The sequence below is a fragment of the Jaculus jaculus genome, chromosome 13 (genome assembly GCF_020740685.1).
Source record: "Jaculus jaculus isolate mJacJac1 chromosome 13, mJacJac1.mat.Y.cur, whole genome shotgun sequence".
Taxonomy (NCBI): domain Eukaryota; kingdom Metazoa; phylum Chordata; class Mammalia; order Rodentia; family Dipodidae; genus Jaculus; species Jaculus jaculus.
The window spans coordinates 36,474,105-36,500,461 of record NC_059114.1 but is presented as its reverse complement, the minus strand read 5'-3'; the positions used below and the strand labels follow the sequence as shown (position 1 = coordinate 36,500,461).

Here is a 26,357-nt window from a genome sequence, read left to right as displayed (position 1 = left end):
CACTCCTATATTGTTAAAGAGTTCCTCCTATTTTTTTCTTCCACTAGGAGAAAATTTTCAGGTCTTATACTGAGGTCTTTAATCCACTTGGACTTGATTTTTGTGTATGGTGAAATGAGTGGGTCTAGTTTCATTGTTCTACATGTGGTTATCCAATTTGTCCAGCACCATTTGGTAAAGGAAGATGCTGTCTTCTCTCCAATCCACTTTATCAGCATCCTTGTCAAATATCAAGTAGCTGTAGTCCTTGACCTGGGGTCTGGGTCTTCACTATCTGTTCCATTGGTCTATGTTTCTGTTATTATGCCAGTACCATGCTGTTTTTGTTACTAGGGACTTTTAAAAATTTAATTTTTAAATATTTACATCTGCTTATTAGAGAGAACGTGTGTATTATCATGACTGAGTTTCTTACACTACAAACTCCAGACACATGGCTACTTTAGGTACATGGCTTTACGTGGGCACTGAGGAATCATACCCAGGCTGTGAGGCTTTGCACAAATGAGCACTCTTAACTGCTGAGCCCTCTCTCCAGCCTCATTTTATTAGCTGTGAAGAATAAAGTGACACCATTTGCAAAACAATTGGATAAAACTGATGATAATCATAGTAAATGAATTAAGCCAAAAGAAATACTTCTTTCTCTCATTTATGGTTCCTATATTTTATATAGATACATACCATCATATGTATGCATATGTCATGAAAGCAGAAGTAAAACTGTGTGGGAGACACAAGGGACTAATGAGAGGGAGAAGAGGAAAAGAAGATGGGGTATGTGAAGGAATATGCTCACCATACAATCTACATATGTAAAAAAAAACTTTAAAAATAAGCAATTAGAAAAAAGAACTTAAAGATCAGTTTTTAAAAGGATGTTTTTATTTACTTGCAAACTTAGAGAGACATATGTATCTATATCTATCTACTGAGAGAGAGAGAGAGAACGGGCATGCCAGGGCTTCTAGCTGCTGAAAATGAACTCCACATGCATGCACCACTGTGTGCATGTGGCTTTATGTAGGTAATAGAGAATTGAACTCAGATGGTCAGGCTTTACAGTAAAGTACCTTAAAAACTGAGTCATCTCCACAGCCCAAGATCAGAGTTTTACAATCATGTTCCAGTAAGCAAAGGTAGCTGTTGAAGTTCCTTGACAGGTGAGCACCCTAGCACAGCAGTGTGTAGAAAGTTATTTATTCTGATGGCAGGAGAGACAAGAATAGAGGAACAGCATGGAGAGAAGATGTTATCACATTTGTCCAGCTGAAGGATGATGAAGGCTTCACCAGAATGGTACCAGGAACAGAGAAAGGGAAGCATGTCTTAGTTTATAAGTCTTTAGATACTTCAGAGAAACGAAGAGAAAACTATGAATGCTAAACTGTTCACATCATTGGGAAAAATAGAAAGTTTCCCATGCAGGCTTTGAGAAAGCTGGGTAACATGATTCTGGGGCATTTCAGAGCAGACCTAAAGGGAACTCCCACTGATCACCCATATGTTCTGGCAGCTGCTTTTCTCTTAAGACCCTGGTATTTGGCTTCAAGGACTAGGATCCTAGGCTGTGTTTCACCCTTCACAAACACTATAGCTGTGTCCTTTGGCGTATTTCTGGGGTTATGAGGATAGGAAGAGTTTATGGGCAAGAGTGAGTGAGCCTGTCTGCAGCACTTATGAAGCAGTCCGCCACATTCTATCCTGTGTAGATGAGGGATATGGCTTTCTTATTTTGTAAATCTTTATTACTAAAATGCAGGGCTTGGCGGGGGGGATTAAGGAGTCATCTTTCTTTGTGTTTAAATAAGACAGTACTTAAGTCCAAGGAGGTACTGTGTGAGGACATTCACAAACACATGTCTAACAGTTTCTCTTCCTTGGTTGCTCTTTAAAGGTTGCTGCTCCCTGGACTTCTCTGGATGGTGCATGCTGGCCTCAGCATGACTACTAGTTTATATCCACAGCTGTAAACATTATCCTACAACTCCAACTCAGGTGTAAATTTCACTGCTTTCTGACCAAATCAACCTCAGTATCTGATTGGTTTCTCAAATCTAGCATAACTAAATACACATCTTTATAACTGATCCCTCCTCACTTTCCTGTATTATTTTTAGGTGATATTATCACATGCTCAGTGTTTCCAGACAAGCTTCTAAACCATCCTTGTACTTTATACCTTCATGTGTCTGGCTATCTAGAAAGCCCTATCTGCTTTACCCATACCCATTGTTCTTTTGTCAGCATCTGTCAGTCCCTGAAGTGCTGTTGGAAAAAAAAAGGGCGGGGGGGGAAGCTTCTTAAGTGTTTCTCTGTGGCTTCACAGTCTGTCATAGCCACCTGATGTTCCTGAATAAAGAATGAGCTTCTCTAAATAGACCTATGGATTGGCAGAACAAAGAGCTTGAGTAGAAACCTGAAGTCACAGACTTTCTTAATGTATTTTTAAAGGGCTATGACAGAGAAGATGCCTGAAAGCAGATTTTGGAATTTCTTGCATGATAAGCAATCATAACAACAACTATAATAATAAAACCGCCAACTATGACAGACTGATTACTATGCAGCTGCTGTTACATAAGGGCTTACCATACTGCTTTCATTTAACCCTCACAGAAAGTTTAAGTAACTTGGCAATGCTGGCTGGCTTGAGACTCAAATTCAAATCTAAGCAGTATGAAATCAGAGTCAACTTTTCTTCTACTGGGTTACACTGTCCCACATTATACTTTATTTTCTCAATTTTATTAAACATTTTCCATGATTATAAAAAATATCCCATGGTAATACCTCCCTCCTGCCCCCCTTTTCCCCTTTGAAATTCCCTTCTCCATCACATCCATTACCCATCTCAGTAAGTCTCTCCTCTATTTGGATGCCATGATCCTTCCCTCCTCTTATGATGGTTTTATGTAGATAGTATCAAGCATTATGAGGTCATGGATATCAAGGCCACTTTTTTGTCAGGAGGGAGCACGTTGTAAGGAGTCCAACCCTTCCTTTGGCCCATACATTCTTTCCTCCACCTCTTCCACATTAGACCCAGAGCCTTGGAAGGTGTGATCAAGATGTTACTCGGTACTCTAATTACTTCTTTCCAGCACCATGATACCCTCTGAGTTGTCCCAAGGTCACTGCCATCTGAAACAAGAAGATTCTCTATCCAAAGTGAGAGTAGCATTAATACAAGGGTATGAATATTAAGAGAAGTGCTTACTGGGCAGCTTGATAAGCATAGTATACACATTAATCCAGACATCAGCAGATGTTACAACCGTAGGGCTCATGACTACCCCTGTTTTAAGTTTTCAGTATCAGGGATGTATTCCCTCCCTTGGAGTGGGCCTCCAGTCCAATTGGAGGGTAGTTGGTTTCCACCATGCCAGACATGCCACTATTGCATCTGTTGGCTCATTTGGCCTGGCTGGCGAATTATAAGGCTTGCAGTGTCCACTGTTGATTATCTTCACTGGTGGTGTATCTTTCTCCCATTGAACTGCATGTAGAATAGCTTCATCCAGCTTTCTGTCAGCTGGTCTACATGGAGGAGGTTATCAGCTCAGTTCCAGCAGGATTTCTCAGTGGCCTTGTGGCCCATGTATGTGGAGTCTTCAGCAATAGGGTCTTACCATCTATTCATGGTGGGAAACCAAGGGCCTTGGCAATGGCCTATAATGTTTGGGGGGCATCAGGGACCTGCCTGGCCAACAACTCACTGGAAGGTATCCCATCCCCAGCACTGAAAATTTTCTAGCAAAGATCTATGGCTTCTGAGTGTTCTATTGTCCAAAACTGAAGGATTGCATTTGATTTATTTATATCCTCTCAGATTTGATTAGCTCTCCCTCCACCTTTACTTTACTCAATCTCCTCCCCTGACATCACTTTGTGCCTTTTCACCCCCAATAATCAATTCTTCTACTAACATATATACAATACCAATCTATTAAGTACCCTCCTCCCTTCCCTTCTCTTCCCTTTGTATCTCGTTTTTAGCTTACTGGTGTCTGCTACTGAGTTTTTTCCTTCTCACCCAGAAGCCCAATCATCTGTATTTAGGATCCACATATGATAGAGAACATGCAGTGTTTGGCTTTCTGTGCCTGGGTTACCTCACTTAGTGTAATCCTTTCCAGATCAATCCATTTTTCTGCAAATTTCTTAACTTCATTTTTCTGTACTGCTGAGTAGAACCCATTGTATAAATGTGCCATATATTCATTGTCCACTCATCAGTTGAGGGACATCTAGGCTGGTTCCATTTCCCCGCTATTATATTGAGCACCAATAAACATGGTTGAGCACATACTTCTAAGGTAATGAGATAAGTCCTTAGGATATATGCCTAGGAGTACTATAGCTGGGTCATATGGTAGATCAAACTTTAGCTGTTTTAGAAACCTCCACGTTGATTTCCACAATGCTGGACCAGATTGCATTCCCATCAACAGTGTAGAAGGGTTCCTCTTTTTCCACATCCCCACCAACATTTATGATCATTTGTTTTCGTGATGGTAGCCAATCTGACAGGAGTGCGACGGAATCTCAATGTAGCTTTAATTTGCATTTCCCTAATGACTAGTGACGTAGAACATTTTTTTAGATGCTTATATGCCATCTGTATTTCTTCCTTTGAAAACTCTCTATTTAGCTCCATAGCCCATTTTTTAATTGGCTTGTTTGATTTCTTATTTTTTTTTAATTTTTTTTAAATTTTATTTATTTATTTATTTATTTGAGAGCGACAGACACAGAGAGAAAGACAGATAGACAGAGAGAGAATGGGTGCGCCAGGGCTTCCAGCCTCTGCAAACGAACTCCAGACGCGTGCGCCCCCTTGTGCATCTGGCTAACGTGGGACCTGGGGAACTGAGCCTCGAACTGGGGTCCTTAGGCTTCACAGGCAAGCGCTTAACCACTAAGCCATCTCTCCAGCCCATTTGATTTCTTATTATTTAACTTTTTGAGTTCTTTGTATATCCTAGATATTAATTCTCTGTCAGATATATAGCTGGCAAAGATCTTTTCCCATTCTGTAGGTTGCCTCTTTGTTTCAGTTACAGTGTCCTTTGCAGTACAAAATCTTTGTAATTTCATGAGGTCCCAGTGGTTAATCTGAGGTTTTATTGCCTGAGCAGTTGGGGTTGTATTAAGAAATTCTTTGCCAAGACCAATATGTTGAAGGGTTTCCCCTTCTTTTTCCTCTAGCAGTTTCAGAGTTTCAGGTCTGATGTTAAGGTCTTTAATCCATTTGGACTTAATTCTTGCACATGGATAGAGAGAAGAATCGATTTTTATCCTTCTACAGTTACATATCCAATTTTCCCAACACCATTTGCTGAAGAGGCTGTCTTTTCTCCAATGAGTATTTTTGGCAATTTTTTTTCAAATATCACGTGGCTATAGTTGCCTGGACTTACATCTGGTTTCTCTCTTCTGTTCCATTGATCTACATGTCTGCTTTTGTGCCAGTGCCACACTGTTTTTGTTACTATGGCTCTGTAGTATAGGTTAAAATCAGGTATGATGATACCACCAGCCTTATTTTTGTTGCTCAGTATTATTTTAGATATTCGATGTTTTTGTGATTCCAAATGAATTTCTGGATTGTTTTTTTCTATTTCCGTGAAGCATGCCTTTGGGATTTTGATGGGGATTGCATTAAATGTGTAAACTACTTTTGGTAACATTGCAATTTTCACAATATTGATTTTTCTAATCCAGGAACAAGGGCTGTTTTTCCATTTCCTAGTGTCTTCTGCAATTTCTCGCTTGAGTGTTTTAAAATCTTCTTTTTAGAGATCTTTTACTTCCTTGGTTAGGTTTTTTCCAAGGTACTTTATTTTCTTTGATACATTTGTGATTGGGACTGATTCTCTGATTTTATCCTCTGTGTGTTTGTTATTAGCATATATGAAGGCTACTGATTTCTGTGTATTTATTTTGTATCCTGCTACATGGCTGTAGGTTTTGATCAGCTCTAACAGTTTGCTAGTAGAGTTTTTAGGGTCCTTTATGTATAGAATCATGTCATCTGCAAATAATGATAACTTGATTTCTTCCTTTCCGATTTGTATCCCTTTTATGCGTGTCCCTTGCCTTATTGATATGGCTAAGACTTCCAGGACTATATTAAATAAAAGTGGGGCAGTGGACACCCTTGTCTTGTTCCTGATTTTAGTGGAAAAGCTTCCAGTTTCCCCCAATTTAGTAATATGTTGGCTGTAGGCTTGTTATAAATAGCCTTTATTATATTGAGATATGTTCCTTCTATTCCCAGTGTCTGTAGGGCTTTTATCATGAAGGGATGTTGGATTTTCTCAAACGCTTTCTCTGCGTCTAATAAGATGATCATGTGATTTTTGTCCTTCAATCCATTTATATAATGTATTACATTTATAGACTTGCATATATTGAACCATCCCTGCTTCTTTGGGATAAAGTCGACTTGGTCAGGGTGAATGATCTTTCTGATATATTCTTGTATTCTGTTTGCCAACATTTTGTTGAGAATTTTTGTATCTATGTTCATGAGGAAGATTGGTCTGTAATTTTCTTTTTGTGTTCTATCTTTGCCTGGTTTTGGTATCAGAGTGATGATGGCTTAATAGAAGGAGTTTGGTAGAATTCCTTCTATTTCTATTTTATGAAATAGCTTAAGAAGCAATGGTGTTAGCTCTTCCTTGAAAGTCTGGTAAAATTCAGCAGTCAATCCATCTGGGCCTGGGCATTTTTTAGTTGGGAGATTTTTTTATAAATGTTTGGATCTCTATGCTTGTTACAGGTCTATTTAAGTGATTAATCTCATCTTGATTTAATTTATGTAGGTCATATAAATCAAGGAAATCACCCATTTCTTCCAGATTTTCATACTTTGTAGAGCATATATGTTTAATAGTATGTCCTTATAATTTGTTGAAGCTTTCTGGCATCTGTTGTGATGTCACCTTTTTTATCTCTAATTTTATTGATTTGGGTCTCTTCTCTCTTTCTTTTGGTCAGATTTGCTAAGGGTTTGTCAATCTTGTTTATCCTTTCAAATAACCAACTCTTTGTTTCATTGATTCTTTGGATTGTTTTTTTTTTAGTTTCTATTTCATTAATTTCTTCCCTAATCTTTATTATTTCTTCCTGCCTGCTGATTTGGGGTTTGCCTTGTTCTTCTTTTTCCAAGGCTTTAAGGTGAAGTATTAGGTGATTTACTTGTGACCTTTCTAATTTCTTAATAAAGGCACTTAAAACTATAAATTTACCTCTTAGGACTGCCTTCATTATATCCCAGAGATTTTGGTATGTTGTGTTCTCACTATCATTTGACTGTATAAATTTTTTGATTTCCCTGTTGATTTCTTCATTGACCCATTCATCATTTAGTAATGTGTTGTTTAATTTCCTTGGTTTTGTTTATACTCTATGGCCTTTCTTGGTATTGATTTGCAGTTTGATCCCTTTGTGGTGAGATAGAATGCAAGGAATTATTTCAATTTTCCTGTATTTGTTAAGATTTGCTTTGTGTCCTACCATATGGTCTATTTTAGAGAAAGTTCCATGTCCTGCTGAAAAGAATGTATATGTTAAATTGAATGGATGGTCAAATTTGCCATTCTTAAATGAGCTGCAGTTTGGGCTTCTAATTTGTTGCTTCTTGAATTATAGTGGCTTTGTTTACTCTTCTGTTACACATTAGGGAGGGGTCTCACCTAGTCACAAGCTGACTTGGAACCCTCTACGGACCAGAAATCTTAACCACCAGGATTAAGGGAGTGGATGAGGCACCACACAGCCTAAGGGACAGACAGAAGATCTGGTTGTCATAATACCTACTCTTGGATAAATACTCTGAGCTGCCTTTCCATGACAGTGTACATTGTTTAGTTAAATTTTAGAATCTGTCTGTATTTTGGTCCTCTTAACCTACTTGAATACTGTCATAGCAGGCATACCCAACACCTACAGTCACTTGTGTACATACTCTGAGAGTCTTCAGAGCCACACCTAGTGCCTTAAGATATATGACAACAGATTGATTGATACATCTCATATCAATTAGCACTTCTGGTTCAGGCATATATACCAGGTTTATTAGGTGGGTACTGTCCTGGTGTAATTCCAGTGACCTTTAGGGATGACTTTGGTTTTAGCTGCACTCTTGATTGGGTCCCTCTTTGGTGCTCTGTTAGTTCAGTAGGTGTAGCCGGGTCCCTGGACAGCTGAGCTGTTCCAGAGCTGGGCACTGGCAGTGGGAAGGGGAGGGAGCCGATGCTGATCAGTTTGCCTGCTGTTCCACGTGTTCTTCTACCTGTTGTTCACTGTGGTTTTCCCACGTTTCTTGAGTTTGCGGAGAGCTCCAGTGTGAGTGGAAAATCCCCTTGCCTGGCTTTCCCTGCCACTCAAGCCAAGCGCCACCACATTCTGGAGTGCAGACCTACCCTGCTGGAGGCGCTTCTGCCAACCCATGTGGGCTCTGGCTGCTCTGGATCTTTCTTACTTCTCCGCTGCTGTTTCAATTTCCTATACACTTCACTTTTTAGTAAAAGTGTGTATTTTGCTGTTTTTTTTGGCTTTTCCCCCTACACTGGTTTGACGTGGTACCTACGCCGCCATCTTAACCAGAGTCCTCACATTATATTTTATATGATAACTTTCTGTGTCTTGAAAGATGAGCTATGAGGGCGGGGAAGCTTGGAGGGAAGACATAAGTTAGGTTGCTCCAATGGTCCGCATAAGAGGACCCTGAGGTGATGAAAAAGGAGGCAGCAACCTTTGCAAATGGATGGATAGCTATGTTCTCTTTCTAAACATTTTTACTGGTTCCCACATATCCACACCCATTGTGCATAACTCTTTGGATTTCCTTGCAGCCAAAATGTGCAAAGCATGCATACAATAGATATATTTCGGTTTTTCAGCTATAACTAAAGAATGCAGTACTTTATCACTTACTATTCCCTTTATGTGGGAAGTCCCATACAGGCTATGGAAAAAGAGAAAGTGAAAAAATGAGATGCAATTCATAAGAGGAAAAAAATGACAAGGGAAATAATTGACAGAATCAGTTTATGGACATCTGAAGAGGGGCAGTGCATGATGATGGCCCTGTGCTCTTCTCTGGCAGTTGAGAATTTCCATCCCTGGTCCCAATATCTATCAGTGATCATTCACTATGATGCAGCCAATGCTCCTAGCCCTAGGAAATGATTAATCTACTTTTTGCTTCCATTCATTTGGCCCTCCAGATATTTTGTATATACAGAATAATCCATGTATTTCTACTCCTGGCAACCCTCTTTTCCTCTTAGATGTGATGATCCAAGTTTCATCTAAGTTGTTGCGCATATCAGCCCTTCCTTGTTGTCCTGCTGAAATCCATTGTGTGGTTAATTTTAAATTTGCTTAATATATTCATTAACTATGAATACTTGTGCTAACTTTGTGTGAGTTAGCTCGAGCTTCTATAAAAACTGCCCCATGAAGAGGGATGACATCCCTCTGAAGGGGGCTTCTGGTCAAAGGAGGCCACTTGGGGTGTCATACACACTGGTGGGGTGCTTTGGGATCACCCATAGAGCCCTTGTGATGGACAGTATCTGATTTAGCAAACTATTAGAGGGCAGAATAGGAGCAATATCCAGGGAAGCTTTACAACAACAACAAAAAGACAAAATAAAAAGAAACTTGAAGGGACTTTAGGTGAACCCTAGCTTGTTTTATCATAGCTGCATGGTCTGGCAGTGGTATACCCTGACTGTGTTATTGATGTGAGTGTGCCCTACCTTTCTGATTTGACCCCATCCTTAGTCAAACACCTTCTGTAACTGCAGAGGCTGAGCATTTCTGTCACCACATAATGAGTTAATCCTGGTCTGGTGGCACAGGCTGATAACCCTAATACCTGGAAGCCCCAGGCAGAGGTATGCAAGTTCAAGGCCTGGCCAAGCTATAGAGCAAGTTGAAGGCAGCTAGGTGTGTTTCAATATAGGAAGTAAAAAAATAGCTGGAGATACAGCTCAGCATGTAGAGTGCTTATTGAGCACAAACAAAATCACATGTAACCTTTTAGGAAATTCTGCATTTTAAGGAATCCTTGCTTGAGAGCAAACCTGAAGTCAGGAATACATTTTTAGTGCAAGAATTACAGGCTAGATTTCCTCACTTAACACTGGGTTGAGAAGGACATTTAGTGAGGTGTTTCAGCACATCTTTGTCCTCACTTCACAACTTCAGTGATCAGGAACTCTCTTCTTCTCAAGGTTGTGATGCAGGGTTACCTGTGATTCGGATCACAGGCACTATTCAGAACTTCTGTTTAAGAATATGGGCTACAGAGTCAGACATACATGAGTTTGTTCAGTTTTGTTCTATTGTCTTCCTGTGCTGAGGATTGAACTCAGTTTCTTTACTATGCTAGGCAAGCAGTCCACCAGTGAGCTATATTCCCAGTCTCCAAACCTGAATTTGAATCCCATCTCTACATTTAGAAGCTACATAATCTAGAATAAGACACTGAATTTTCTAGGCCTCAATATTTTTCTTCCTCAGAAAATGAGATAAAAGGAACAGAGACATATAATATCCATGGTACTGGACTATGAGTAAATTAAATGAAAATATATAAGCAATGCTTTTATTTGACTCACAGCACATGAAAACTACCTAACTAATGAGTGTTTTCTACTTCTATTAGCCAAGGAGAGAAAATGAATAACGTTGCTTATGATGCTTAAACAGGGTAAAAAATTGGGAAAATTGCAAAAATAACTGAAATGTTAACTTTCTTATTTTTTTAGTTTTTCAAGATAAGATCTTGCTCTAGTACAGGCTAACCTGGAACAAACTATATAATATCAGGCTGGCCTCGAATTCACAGTGATCCTCCTACCTCTGGCTCCTGAGTGTTGGGATTAAAGGCTTGCATCACCATGTCCTGGAGAGAGATATAGAAAGAAAGAAGGAGAAAGAGAGAGAGAGAGAGAGAGAGAGAGAGAGAGACAGAGAGAGAGAGAGACAGAGAGAGAGAGAGAGAGAGGGAGAATATGTGTTCACCAGGGCCTCTAGTCACTGCAAATGAGCTGGAGTTTGGCATCTGGCTTTGAGTTGGGTACTGGGAAATCAATATCTGGTTATTAGGGTTTATGAGCAAGCACCTTAACCACTGAACCATCTCTCCAGCCTTCTAACACTTTTTCCAAAGCCCTTCTTTTTAAAATTTTTTTTGTTCATTTTTATTTATTTATTTAAGAATGACTGAGACAGAAAGAAGCAGAGAGAGAGAGAGAGAGAGAGAAGGAGAGAGAATGGGCGAACCAGGGCTTCCAGCCACTGCAAACGAACTCCAGACGTGTGCACCCCCTTGTGCATCTGGCTAACGTGAGTCCTGGGGAATCGAGCCTCGAACCAGGGTCCTTAGCTTTCACAAGCAAGCGTTGAACTGCTAAGCAATCTCTCAAGCCCCAAATCCCTTCTTAATCTCACTTTTTCATAGATTTATTTAGGCACTGTCTAAACATGCAAATAAACAAATAACTCTGAGTGAGAAAAATCACTAACGGGTGACACGCACATGAGCAAATGAGGCTTCCTTTCCTCCTCACCAAGGTTCCTTCCTGAAAAGTATTTCCAGAGAACATCAGTGGGGCACTGCATTTGAAATCATCTCGAAGTCACCTGATCCCAGGAATATCTTCATATCATCTTACTGCTCAGGGAAACTCAGAATCTATTACTTAAAATGAAATCTCCAGCTTTAAAATTCCCCAAACAGAATTATTTTATCCTAATTGAAAAAAGTATGTATTTATGATGCTTTGAAAGTTGTATACATCATAAGATAGTTTACTGTAAATCATGCATGTAGCACCTCAAGTGGGATAATGCTTAAAATCTACTCTTCCAGCAATTTTCAAATATGTAACACACTGTTATCAGCTATTTTTAAAATGTTTTACAATACATTGACAGATCTTATTCCTCCAGCCTGACAAAAAATTTTGTATTTTTAAATAAATTTTTAGAAATTTTATTATTTTTGTATGTATGCATGCATATTCATATGCCTTTATGTGTCAGTTTATAAGTGTGGGCTCACATGTTCCATAGCACACATGTGGAAGTCAAAGGACAATTTTGGGGTTGGCCTTCTGCCTGTCTACCTCATTTAAGGTAGGGATTTTTTTTCTCTTAATTCTTGTTCTGTTGTTCTTGGCTGCCCTTGCCACAAGCTTCTGTGTAATCTCTTGTCTCCACCTCTCATGCCACAGTCAGCATCAGTTTGCTGGGATTACAGAATCCTGCTATAGCATCTGTCCTTTTTTATTTGGGGATGGAGTTGAACAGGAATACTCTACCTTGAGAAGCAAGTGATTTATTCACTGGGGTACTTCCCCAGTCCTAAATTTGTATCTTTTGACCAACATTTCCCACCTCCATATTCCAGCCCCTGGCAACTGCCATTTTATTCTTTGCTGCTATGTATTCAACTTTTTATATTACTCATATAAGTGAAATCATGCAGTATTTATCATTCTTTGCCTGGCTTATTTAACTTAAAATACTGTCCTACAGATTTATTCATGTTCTTGCAATTGAAACATGTTCATTTAAAAAGATTTAATAGTACTATATTTTGTGTATATCTCTCTTTTTAATATAAATTATTCATATTGGTCATATTCCAAATATTGGTCATGAGAGTAATATAATTATTGTTTTTAATGATACACTCTTTAAGGGTGCAATCAAAAAATTTGAAACATATATTGAAAACTTTCTAAGTATTTAAATATGATGAAAGTATACTATTAACCTTAGGTTATAATTGTAGTTGCATAGTCTATCCAAAAAAGTAAAAATATCCCAGAAGCTCTAATATTCTAATTTCCCACCATATTTTAAAATTAACAAATTCATCACAAATTTTAAAATTATCCTTGCACAGAGGGCATGATAATCTTCGTGGTATTGTCCAAATTTAACATATAAGTTGCATAATTAAACACCAACTATATTTCCTACTGGCTGTAATATCCTTAAATACCACAGAGTTCTTTGTCAGATGTGGCACATATTTGGTCAATAAACTATGACCATTTACTGAGCCAGGCATTTTACTGGAGAGATGGTTTACCAGTTATGGCACTTGCCTGAAATGCTGAAGGACCCAGGTTCAATTCCCCAGGACCCATGTAAACCAGATGGAGAAAGTGATGCATGTGTATGGAGTTTGTTTGCAGTGTCTGGAGGCCCTGCTACACTCATTCTCTCTGTCTGCTTCTCTCTCTGTGTTTCTTTTTGTTCTCTCTCTCATAAAAATAATTTTAAGAAAAAGTATACAGGGCAGAATGAGATATCTTAGAAGTTAAGGTACTTGCCTGTGAAGCCTAAAAAGTCAAAAAAAAAGGTCCCAAATAAGACAGACACACAGTGTGATCCAAGCACTCAAGTCTGTAGAGGCACACAAGGTGGCACACAGGTCTGGAATTTGATTACAGCAGCTGAAGTCCCTGCTGTGCCAATTCTCTCTCTCTCTATTTCTTGCTCTCACTCTCATGCATAAAAAAGGACAGTCTGTTGGGCTTCCTTCAAAAACAGCATAAATATCACTCCTACCCTTTAAAGGCTTCCTACCTATAAAAGGAAACACACATTTGTGATGAGAAGTCCTAGAGGATAAGTGGTCAGAGCTATAATAGTAACTGTGAGCGGATTGAGAAGGCATGATGACTTTGTACAATAGTTGATTATGGCAGCTGATCCTTAACGATACCTCCTTTTATTCAGTGCCACACAGTGTGAAGCACTAATTCACCAACCCAATCAAATAAGCCACTATGATATTTATTTATTTTAGGTTGAGAATAAGAAAGGTTAATCTGGATAATATTACACAGCTATGAAGTGGCACAGCTACCACTGAAAAACACATGTGACAATCTCTAAAGCTTTTCAGCTATAGTAATTTTATTTTATTTTATTTTATTTATTTGAGATTGACAGACAAAGAGAAAAAGAGGGAGATAGAGAGAGAGAATCTGTGCGCCAGGGTCTCCAACCACTGCAAACGAACTCCAGATGCATGTGCCACCTTGTGCATCTGGCTTGCATGGTTCCTGGGGAATTGAGCTTTGAACCAGGGTTCTTAGGTTCACAGGCAAGCACTTAACCATTAAGACATCTCTCCAGCCCAATATAGTAATTCTTAAAGAGACAGCAGAATTTAGATATATACCTGGTAAAGATTTTCTTCCATTCTGTAGGCTATCTATTGACTCAGTTGATGGTATGCTTACCTGTAAAATATCTGACAGAGGCTTACTATCTAGAATTTACAAAGAACTCAAAAAACTGAATTAAAAAATCAAGCAACATACTAAAAAATGAGGCAGGGAATGGAACATAAAATTCTCAAAGGAAGAAATATAAGCGGCCAATAAACATCTGAAGAATTGTTCAGCATCTTTACCACCGTGGACATGTATATCTTACTCTAGTCTGAATGATAATCAGCACAAAAGAAAATGATAACAACTGCTGGTGAGGGCGGGGAAAGAGGAGCCCTCATGCACTGCTGGTGGGAGGGCAGACTTGTTCAGACACTACGTGACTCAGTATGAAGACGACTCCAAAAGCTGAAAACATATCTACCTTTAGATCAAGTTACGCCACTCTTGGGCACATACCCTAAAGACCCCAGTCTTTACCACAGAGACACTTGCTCACCTGTGCTCATCACTACTCTATCTACAATAGTTAGGAACTGGAGTCAGCCCAGATGTCCATCATATGATGAATAGATAATGAAGATGTGGCACAGGTACACAATAGAATTTTACTCAGAGGTAAGGAAATATGAACTAATACAATTTTTAGGAAAAGATCTGGGAAAAAAATCATACTAAGTGAGGTGACACAGGCTCAGAAAGATAAATGCTACATTATCCCTCTCACATGTATTTCCGAACTTGAAACAGCTTGACTTGATTTTAAGTTGTAGGAAGCATCAGTAGTATCAACAAGGAATTAGAATGAAGGTAGGAAAATGAAGAAATAGGGAAGAAGGGAAGAAGGAGTTGCTTGACAAGGAAGGCAAGGAACAGAATAAAGGGGATGGAAGGGTCTAGGTGGCATAGGATGAAGGGAGGATGGGAGAGTACACAACAATAATGACAGCATGATCCAGTACCATAAGAACCTTCCTCCCAGATAGCAAACTGAAGGTTGTAACTGTTAATAAGTGGGTGAGGATCACCTGGGCATAAGAGCCCTGTAGAGTAGAGAGCTTAACTCTAAAATCATGGGTACTGGCTGGTGAATCTCTGTGCCAGAACTGGATTATACCCCACAGTGAGCTGTTGGTTGGGGAGACCCATTAGATCCCAAAACAATGCAGGCTATTGCTCCAGCACTTGGTTACCACCAAAGCTAAATGGTAAACACTCTTGCTGAAGGCATCACAAGGCACAGACACAGGACAACAGAAGCCCAGAACTCCCTGCTGCCTATTCCTCATGGTGCTGGAAGGTGTTATGCGAGCTACTGGGAGATAATGGCTACCTACTGTGTGAACAAGCAACAGACTCTGCGAGCTATGAAATCAACTAGCCAGATAAGATGTGCACAACTGTGTGTCACATCTTGCCACAGTGGAACACAGCCTATCCAGGTAATCAGTGGCTCTCTGATTATATATGAGGCCCACTCAATGGGAGAGAACTCATATCTGGTATTAAGAACTAAATTGAAATCCAATGTCTAGGAAGGCTATGTACGCCAGGGAGAAACTTTACCTGACCTTTGGCCAAGAAGAATGGCTATACCCATCCAACATCCCTTACGTGACTACACTTATTCCCATTAATCCACTCTTCGTTGGAGGGTTTTCTTGATTTTACAAAAAGACATGAAAACCAGGAACTGAGATCCATCAATATGATAAGACATTATAGCAGAATGCCTAAAGAAAGACCACTCACCTCTATCACACCTGCCAGGACCTACAAGACACTACAGAGGAAGTAGAAATCTAAATGAGAGTGCTGCCCTCATTGCTAGCCTGACAACCAGCTCCAGGGAGATGGCAGTAGACACCAAGGATACTCAAACTGCCTCAAAGCAGATATTCAGAGATTTCAGACTGCTTGCCACTCAAGTAGTCTTACAACACACTTTCCAAGGCTCTGGGAATGTTATAGAACAGAGGATGGAAAGATTGTAAGAGCCACAGGGGAGAAGGAATATTCTGAGGCATTGTCCTCCAATACCACAGAAACTGACTGATGCATTCATGACCCACAGGGAATACCAATAACCCCAATGAGGAAGGCCCTCTTGACTGGGGGTGGGGGAGAGAGGATATACCTAATGAAAATATGACCAACACTTGTTAGGCTTATACAATAAGATTTATAGTCAAGTAAAAATATATACTAGAGGGACTATTTGAAGGGAAGAAGGCAGCAGAGGAAGGATGGGGGATGGAGTTGGGTAAGATAGAGGGAGGGAAGGTGATGTTGATAAAAATACTTTTTGTACATACATAAAATTATAAAAAAAATATAGAAGAGGGACTAGCTGTAAAGAAGGGACTCAGTGGAAGTGACATAGGGGAGGAGAAAAAGTGAAGATGATGGGAGGGGACTATGATCATAGTATATTTATATGTATGGGTGTTGTCAAGAAATTTTTTTAAGAAGAAAGCAGAATTCATTTATATAACTATCAGAAGGTCATAGGTGAAAGTTTCAGCTGGAGCTTAGAATTTGAAATAAAAAAAATCTGGCTATGAATTAAATTTCCTAATTGTGTATTCTTGGGATATTAATTACTTAAATTCTCCAAGCTTATTTTGCCTTACTGTAAGTGGGGAAAGGAATATATTCATGTTACTGAGCTCTTTCAAGGAATAAATGAGTTCAGGTGTGTGACGAATTAATAAGCCAATACTACAAGTATTGTCATACTGTTTTTCAAGGATATAACTCTCCACTGATATCACTGCAACATAAAAGGCAAAACTAACAAATTTATCACCTTTATATTAAGCAGAGGGGACAGGAAGGGACAGAAGTCCTATCAAAGACTGAAGAAATTCATACTTCTGTTCCCAGGGAAGTGGGGTCTACATTGACAAGATCAGTATTCCAGGGGCCTTGGCTTTGTGATTGTTTCTGCCTCAAGCTGAAAGATGACTAAAACTAATATTAATATTAGGCTTCCCAATAAAACTTTTGCCTCTGAGTTATATTTTGAAATACTGAGTTCTCATATATAGTGCCAAATGCTTTGATACTTTCCATAATAAATATTTGGAAATGTACATTCTAACAAAGCGTTGATAGCTTGTCTAAACCCCCTTGCTTTTCAAAAGATGCTTTAGAATGAGATGCTGTTAGTGTATGCATGTGTACATTCCACTTGCATATTTTATTCCTGCTAGCATACAGAGATACCACTCATTAAACCCTTCCTTATGAAGGAAAAATATTTCACTTTATGTTTATAAGTTTGATACAGAAATTTGATACAAAGGAGAAAGAACTGCTGTTTAAACAGGCCTACCTCTGGAATGTAATGGTGTTCCTGTGGGGATAGGGAATTGTCTAAGCTATTACACCTATGTTAGTTGTTGACATTCAGCAAACACTATCAGGCTTGTGTGTCTCTTTATATTCATTTCTGTCTCTTTAATTTCCCCAAATAGCCCTCTTTATCACATAATAAAAATAGTAAATATTATCATGGATTGTTTAATATTTGATTTCTTCAACACAAAAAAAGCCTTATATAGATGCAATCCAAAATTAGTACTCCAGATTGTTTTGTAGATGTCATGTTTAAAGCTTCCTATTAGAAACATACCTTATAAAATGGAGGGTTGGAAACAGCTTTCAGCACAAATATAAGAGCATATAATTTCTTCACAGGTATTGTCAGTTATGCTGGGTGGAATAAATGTCTACTTAGGAACTGAATTCCCAAGCAGTGGCATGCAGCCACTACAAATCCTTGAATTTAAAGACACTTTTAAAATAGCATTTACTACTCATTCATTAACTTGTTCATTCATTAATTTACAAATATTTATGTAGTACTTGGTATAAGACATATGTGTGCTAAGCAAAAAAACAAGATTCCTATGCTTTCCAGGGAATTAACAGTTCAATTATAGGAGATAATTACTCAGATGAGAGAATATGGTAATTACAGCCATATAGGTTGGTCAGGAAAGCTTCCTTAGGAAAGGTGATATACAATAAAGTTCTATAGAATGTGAAGGAATCGGACACCAAATGATTAGGATAGGAAAGAATGCACTAGGCAGGATTACTGACTGTGAAAGTCTAGAGTAAGAAAGAATATAAAAGATGCTTAGAGCCAAACACTAGCAAGAGTTTCATGAGTTTGTTACCAGAATGAGAGGAGCTTGGAGAAGCAAGAAGTGACCAGAGGGCAGGGTAGATAGCCTATTATAAGAGGATTTGATATGCAAGAGGGACTCAATTAAACTTTGATTGTTAATAATAATCCTCCAGCATTGGGAAACAGACTAGAGGGGTAAAACGTGATATAGAAAGAATATGCCCATCTTCCACTTGCAACGTCATAATGCTTTATTTACATATACTTTGCTTTTGCAGTCCTAGAAATCAAATGCAGGAGCTTGTTTATGTTTGACAAATGCTCTACCCCTGCGTTTCTTCCCACCCACTATGGTGACTCTTTAGTAAGTGACTGACTTCCACTTAGAGTAAAACTGAGTTTTATTCATAATTGTACAGAAAGAATCTGTCAACTACAAATATCAAAAAATTCAAATTAATTAATATGAATGCCTATCCAAGAAAAGTACTGACAAAGGAACACATGGCACAGTTTCTTCAGATTGCTATGATAGGATTTTTTTAAAATGGGAAAATTCTTTTATTTTTTAAGAGGCCTTGAATAGTTTTTATGATTTTAGGCAAAAGTTACCACTCAATATAAAGAGTTAATTAAATGATTAAACTTAATGAAATTTATTTACATTATTTACATCACATATTGAGAGTTTCTTTACTTTCTTTACTTCTCTTGATTTATCTCTTTCTTTCTTAGTGTTTTGTTTTGTTTTTTCAAGGTAGGGTCTTGCTCTAGCTCAGTTTGAACTGGAATTCTGGGATTCACTATGTAGTCACAGGCTGGCCTTGAACTCACAGAAATTCTCTTACCTCTGCCTCCTGAGTGCTGGGATTAAAGGTGTATGCCACCACACCCGGTTCTTTCTTAGTCTTTCTTTTCTTCTTTTGGTTGTATTTTGTTATGAGTTTTTTGAAACCATGAGAAAGTTTAGGATTAGACTACTTGCCTAGTCCTGGATGGCCTGGAACTCCCCACCCTTTTGTCTTTGCTGCTCATCACTAAGAAAGAAGATAGACATGCATCCCCATGTGCAGTCATGCAACAAGGTCTCTTAATTGGGGATACTTCCTACTATCACAGCACCAAGCTCAAGTTACTTCTAGCCTCTGGGTTTATTTTGCATCATATTCTTCTGGCTAGGTTTACAAGGTCTCACAGGAATGAATTTAGATTGAGGAGGAAAGTTAAACCTCATGTGACCAATATTCTTATTATGTTGTTTTCTCTGGATTCAAAGTATTTTGCAGCCATCCTGGAATGACAACTATCAACTATTGGACCTGATGGAGAAGGTATAAACACAGCAGGAAATAGTTGTATGTTCACGGTCAGCCAGTAAGTAGGAATGTTCCATCAGAGCCTCTGCTTAAAAAGCAGGTACTTCTTGCATTAAAAATATAAGCTTGTGTGAATAAAATCTCCAGATTATTGGAGGAAGAAGGTTTTACAGAACTATATTTATATTTGAATGTACATTTTTCTATTCTAAGGGTAAATGAACTACAGATAACTTCTGTTGTTTCCTTGGTGGCTATTTTCAAAGACCTTGAATTTGAAAAAGAAAACTATCATAAAGGCACTTTTGTAAAGTGTCAAATGTGTGCAGAGATTTCTATATATAGAAATGAATAACGTATGTCAGCTATTTTTCAAAAAGACAACAATTTTAATATAAAGTATACTGATTAATATTTAGGCAAAAGAATAAAAGATCTTTGGATATACATGTAAAACAAACTATATGTATGTGTGTGTGTTTGTGTGTGTGTGTGTGTGTGTGTGGCTCAGGGAAATTTTGCGGAAATTTTGTGGGCGGAAAGAATGTCAGAGCTACATGTTGGGTCATGATATATAGAGACATTTATTTTACCCATCACTGTGGGCTAACTCCACAATGCATGACCCATATACCTCAACAAGGAGGGGCAAAGGGGAGGGGGTAAGCCACGGATGAGACTAATAATGGTACCAAACTGACTGTGCTTGCTGAATACAAAACTAATTAACAAAAAAAATAATAAAATTAAAAAGAAACTATAGCTATGGGAGGGTACACAGCTGAAGTCAGGAACAAGGCCAGAAAACAGCTTTGACATGGCATCAGAAGAGCGGGAGTGACTTAGCAGAAAGCCTGTTCCTCAACCTGAAATAGCAGTTGTCAGTAGAAGAATCCTGGTTCTACAAAGGGGCTTACTTGGACTCAAGTAGGCAGAACAAACATTTGTATGGACACTACCCCTTCTCATGAACACACAGCCATGAGGTTAACTGGAATAGAGCTTGAATAGTTAACATTTTGAAAACTATGGGATGCTGTTGTATAACTTCCATTCTTAGAGAAGCATTCCTATCTACTACCTTCTTCCCATGGCAATAAATTGGATATTCTATGACTCTAAGTTTTCTACTTTATAATATCTCTGGAGACTCCCAGTTAAGATGGCAGCGTGGGTACCACGCCAAAGCAGCCTAGGGGGGAGAAACACTGAAAAAACTCAGCAAAATACACACTTTTACTAAAATGTGAGGTGTATAGGATGTCGAAATGACAGTGGAGAAGTAGAAGAGATCCAGAGCCCACGCAGGCCAGCCAAAGCAGCCCTGGCAGGTCTGCACCGGAAAGCCGCCAGGCTCCGCTCCAGCCGCAGGAAAAGCCAGGTGCAGGGAGCTTCCATTCACACCAGAGCTCTCCGCAACTCAAGAAACATGAAGGGAGAGTGGCAGTGAACAATGGAGGAGCAGACCACAAGGTAGAAGAACATGTAGAACAGCGAGAGAACCAGAGTAGCTGTGGCTCCCTCCCCTCCCCCACCGCCTGTGCCCAGCTCCAGCGAGCAGAGCAGTGGTCCTGAGACCTGGCCATGCTAATGAGCGAACAGCAGGACCCAAGCAGGAGCAGGGTCCCACAGCAACATCAGCGGCTCTGGCATCAGCAGCAGCGGCACCAGCAGTGGCAGATCCAGTAGCAGCAGCAGTGGCAGATCCAGCAGCAGCAGCTTCAGAGGCAGCAGTCGCAGATCCAGCAGCAGCAGTGGAGGATCCAGCAGTGGCAGCTAAAGCAGCAGTGGCAGTTCCAGCAGTGGGGGTGCTGATCTGCAGGGTCACAGTTGCCAAGCTCAGTTTGTCCCACAGGAAAAGCCAGTTCCCAGCTCCAGAAATCAGAACAGCAGCCCAACGACCCAGCCAGCAACTTGAATGAGACCAAAATCATCCAAAAATGTAACTGGGATTGATTGTACAAGGGAAGGGTCTCACTTGATCACAAGCTGACTTGGATCCCTCAACAGACCAGAAATCTTAACCTCTTTGTTACTAGAGGATCTGGTTGTTATAATAACTACTCTTGCATAAATATCCAGGGCTGTTTGTGATTGAATGTGTACAGTGTTTAGTTAAATTTTAGAAGCTACCTGTATTTTATTCCACTCAGCCTACTTGAATACTCCCATAGCAGGGAAACTCAACCCCTAGGAACACCTTTTAGATACTCTGAGAGCCTTAAGAGCCACACCTAACACCTTAAGCTCCTATCCTGAAGATATATAACATCAAATCAATTGATACAGCTAAGAATACCTAGCTAGCTAGAATATCCAAGCATTAATTTAACCCAAGATGCAAAAATATATACATTATAACACAAGAAACACTAAAAAGCAAGACAATATAAATCCACCTAACAGTATTAATGCATCAGAAATGACCTCCAGTGAGAACAAGTTACAGGAAATGCCTGAGAAAGATTTCAAAAGAATGATTGTAAATATGTTCAAAGAAGTCAGAGAACAATTCAAAGGAGTCAAAGAGGAACTCAAAGAGGAAATGAAAGGAATCAAAGAAGATGCAGGGCACAAATTTCATGAAATAAAGAAGGCAATAGAAGACATAAATAAGGAAATAGAAATAATAAAGAAAAACCAGTCAGAATTACTAGCAATGAAGAACACAGTTAATAAAATAAAGAACTCTGTAGAAAATCTCACCAGTAGAATGGACGAAGGTGAGGACAGAATATCTAAGCTAGAAGACCAGGTGGCAGATCTAATACAGGCCAACAAAGAGAAAGACAAACTTATAGAAAAGTATGAGTGGGAATTTCAAGATATTCGGGACACTATGAAAAGATCAAATATAAAAATTCAGGGCATAGTGGAAGGAGAAGAATTCCACTCCAAAGGCATAGTAGGCATCTTCAACAATATCATAGAAGGAAACTTCCCCCAAATTGGGAAAGAGGTGCCAATGCAGATACAGGAAGCCTTTAGAACCCCAGCCAGACAAAACCTGGAAAGAACCTCTCCTCGCCATATTATAATCAAACTACCAAACACACAAACCAAGGAAAAAATATTGAAAGCAGTTAGAGAGAAAAATCAAGTTACCTACAAAGGCAAGCCCATCAGGATTACAGCAGATTATTCAACACAAACTTTAAAAGCCAGAAGAGCTTGGAGTGATGTATTCCAAGTTCTGAAAGATAACAACTGTCAACCAAGGTTACTCTATCCTGCAAACCTATTCATTCAAATAAGATGGAGAAATAAGGACATTCCATGACAAAAGCAGGTTAAAGGAGTATTTGAAGACAAAACCAATTCTACAGAAAATACTTGAAAGAATCCTCCATGCTAAAGAAAAGGAAAAGCACACATATAAGGAACCTGGAAAAAACAAGCAATACTCAAATACTAGTTAACACAAGAAAGCAAAGGTAGAAGCAGAACCACAAAAAAGAAAAAAAAAAGGCAAACATAAATACACCCCTTTCAATAATATCTCTTAATATCAACAGTCTCAATGCCCCAACCAAAAGACATAGGTCTGTAGACTGGTTTATAATATCTCTGGTCCTTCTGGCTTTGAAGATGCAACGATTTTCCAATTCTCTCCTCCACTTTATCCTAGTAGCACAGGGTCTCAAAGCAGTTATTTAAAAAACAAAATGTCTCTTGAATAGATGAATGGAGCCAAAATGAAAGTGCCTTTGGCAAGAATTATGAACTCCTTGAATTCACAAAATTGTAATGCTGTCCCTCCTAAATATAGATTATTGCACAAAGGGGAATAATTCATCATTGTGCTAATTTTAATATCACTTTTGTCTGTATTAAATTTGTAGTATATCAATAGTATGTGAGTATATAGAAAATAAAGGCATACAATTTCAAATTTTAGTAATATAACTGAGAAACACATTTTTCTATTTCCACTGAAATATCACTTGCTAGCACAGAAACTAAAAATAGCACTTTCTCATTTTAAGTTTTAACCTATATCTATAGAAAGCACTGTCGGGAAGCCAAAGCATCAAGGGCTCCATTTTCATCCATGTCTCAGAATCTCAGAAGGCTCAAGAGCCAGAATTTTATCCTGAGTGGCCAGCAATTTTCAAGGTTCCAAATCTCTGGAGTCCAGGCCTATAGTACTCTCCACACGATAGCCTTGGAGAGATAATCACTATTCTGCTTGCTGACTCACCTCATAGTGACAGATGCATGTCACTCTGGCTGAGGGTCATCATCATCATGATTTTTGACGGTTTGCTACTTCTGGTCACTGTACAGAGCTTTGACATGCATCATCTCTTCAGTGCCCTCAGAAGGGTGTTAGAAGTCATCCAGTCAGCCCTGAATGTATGATTTATGAATCCACTCCACAACTCTTCCCCATGGGGGACCAACATGTAAATAATGAACTTCAGTCCTCAGACATAAAGAGTGCTGTAAGGAGGTTGGCCCTGCAGCACACAGAGGAGGAGATCCACTCCCTGAGGATGGTCAAGATCAGTGAGGGAAAATGACAAAAGATTGATCATGTGATTGGAGGAATAAGGCAGAACTGAGTAAAACTGGATGGGACCTGGTACAAATTAGGGATGGATCTAGGATATGGGAAAATGAAGATAGAAGAGAAGGGAGAACCTTGAAAGAGTTTTATATGTGATACTAAGGTTATCTATATTATGACAAGTCCAGTAAGACATTTAATTTTGCAGAATATAGTTCCATTTTCTGGTCTATATAGCGGAAAAAAAACCTAATTATAATTCTATTGCAGGGCAAGGGTGTAGCTCTGTAGTAAAGTATATGCTTAGCATATATAAGGCTCTGTATTTGATGCCTAGCACCAAAATCCATAATAATTTTATGGATATCTATACACATTTCTTTCATTTTACTTTTTATTTCATTTTAGGGTTTTTTTTTTTTGAAAGAGAGTCTCACTCTCTAACCCATGCTGGCCTAATTTACTATGTACCCTAATCTGGCCTCAAACTAGTGGCAATCTTCCCACTACATCCTTCCAAGTACTAGGATTGCAGGATGAGTCATGATGGCCTGCTAGAAAACACATGTCTTGCACAGAGCATTGGGAATATATATTTCACTATAGTAATTTTCTGAGGACCATCACACATAGTATTTACCTTTGCACAAATATGTCACTGAAACAAATTCATGAGGTAGACTGTTCCCATTTTTTCAAAAGAAAAAAATCAAAACTTCTGAATTTGGCCAACAGCCTATAGACCATATGTATGTGAACCATCCACTAATTAAATTCCTGTTTTGAGGGCCTGAACATTACAGATATTTAACCCATCACTGTACATTGCTCTGGTATATCAGTTAAAAATCCCACATTGATGGCACTTACACTTAGCAGTTTATATTTTTCCTAGGGGAAATAGGGTACAAACAGGGAGTGTATCACTCCTTAAACAGTATGCACAAACAGTCACTCCCTCTTAAGTGATCACATGGGATACATGATCACATGACATGGGGTTGGATGCCTAAATCTAGGGCTGTGGTAGAAAACTTCTATTAATGTTGCAGTGGCGACTGATACAGAGTGGAGATAAAATAAACAAATAATAACATGTATGATCACAACATTCCCTTAATCTCTTCAGATGGGGTAGCAAATAACTTAGCAAAGATAAGTTTGATTAAGCTTCTGCCCAGAATAATGGACCAGGGACTTAATATTAAATATTTCCTATAGAGTCAACGCTCTTCAACTGCAGAACTTCCCTCATAGGACAATGCTGAATGTTCCACAGAATAATGCAGGTGAAGGTTTTAGCATGGTATGTGTCAAGTAAATGCTCTAGTAACTCTAGTAAAGCCAGTGTGTTTATGAAATAGGTACCGAACAGTTCATAGCTACCAAACACTGTTCCTGGAATGGAAGAGAGAGGGAAACAAAATCAATTAGCCAACCAAGCAATCCATCAACTGTGGACAGCCACTCATTGGTTTATGGAAACAAAGTATTCATTGGGGGAACACTCAATAAACACACACACACACACACACACACACACACACACACACACACATATATATACATATATACATATATATATATACAGACATACATACATGCCATACTAGAATATGATAATGTAGTATAGGAAAAAATTGCCTCCAGCAAAGCAGAAGAGGGACTGTTTAAGAAGAAGTAGGGGGCTTGAATAAAAGGTGACAGGAGACAACAAGAGGTAATGTGGGATGAATATTGTCAAATAACATTAAATATGAAAATATTAAATTTTTATTTGTATAAATACAAGCCAATAGAAACAAATAATCCTACACAAGGCAGAAGGTGCATTTAATAGGCAAGGGTATGACTTTAGACCTAAAGCAATGCTATCAGAGTGCATTAGAAAGGGGGAAGAAAACAAGTGATCCATGTGAATACCTCAGGGGAAATCACTACAGAAAAGAGAGGAGCTCTACAGTGGGCAGAGGTGTTAAGTTGTGGGAATAGTGAGGAGGAAAGGATGCTAGAGGAAGGTGAGGGAGCCAGACCATCAGCCAAATTGAAGGCAGGTATCACCAGGAAGACAGCACACACAGGTCATGTATGCTTTGCAGCCCCTGTTCCAAAGAGGGCAGGGTGACCCTGGAGGGCTTGAGAGCAGGGTCCTGATCAGATGACAACTCACTCAA

At 39.0% G+C, this 26,357-nt stretch overlaps 1 protein-coding gene and 1 non-coding gene across 5 annotated transcripts in view; both read right to left on the bottom strand.

Annotated features, from left to right (window-relative positions):
• Window positions 1–26,357, bottom strand: part of Jakmip2 (janus kinase and microtubule interacting protein 2) — a 248,800-nt gene that overhangs the window by 89,056 nt on the left and 133,387 nt on the right. The window contains exon 1 of one of the 4 annotated variants that reach the window (XM_045132488.1): window positions 21,252–21,354. The exons of the other annotated variants lie outside the window; for them this stretch is intronic. The gene's annotated coding sequence lies outside the window, so the exon portion shown is untranslated. Of the gene's footprint in view, window positions 1–21,251; window positions 21,355–26,357 lie in introns of those variants that run through there. 4 annotated transcript variants of the gene reach the window in all.
• Window positions 12,893–12,998, bottom strand: LOC123454345. The gene has a single exon (XR_006633317.1). It is a non-coding gene; the product is annotated as a U6 spliceosomal RNA (small nuclear RNA).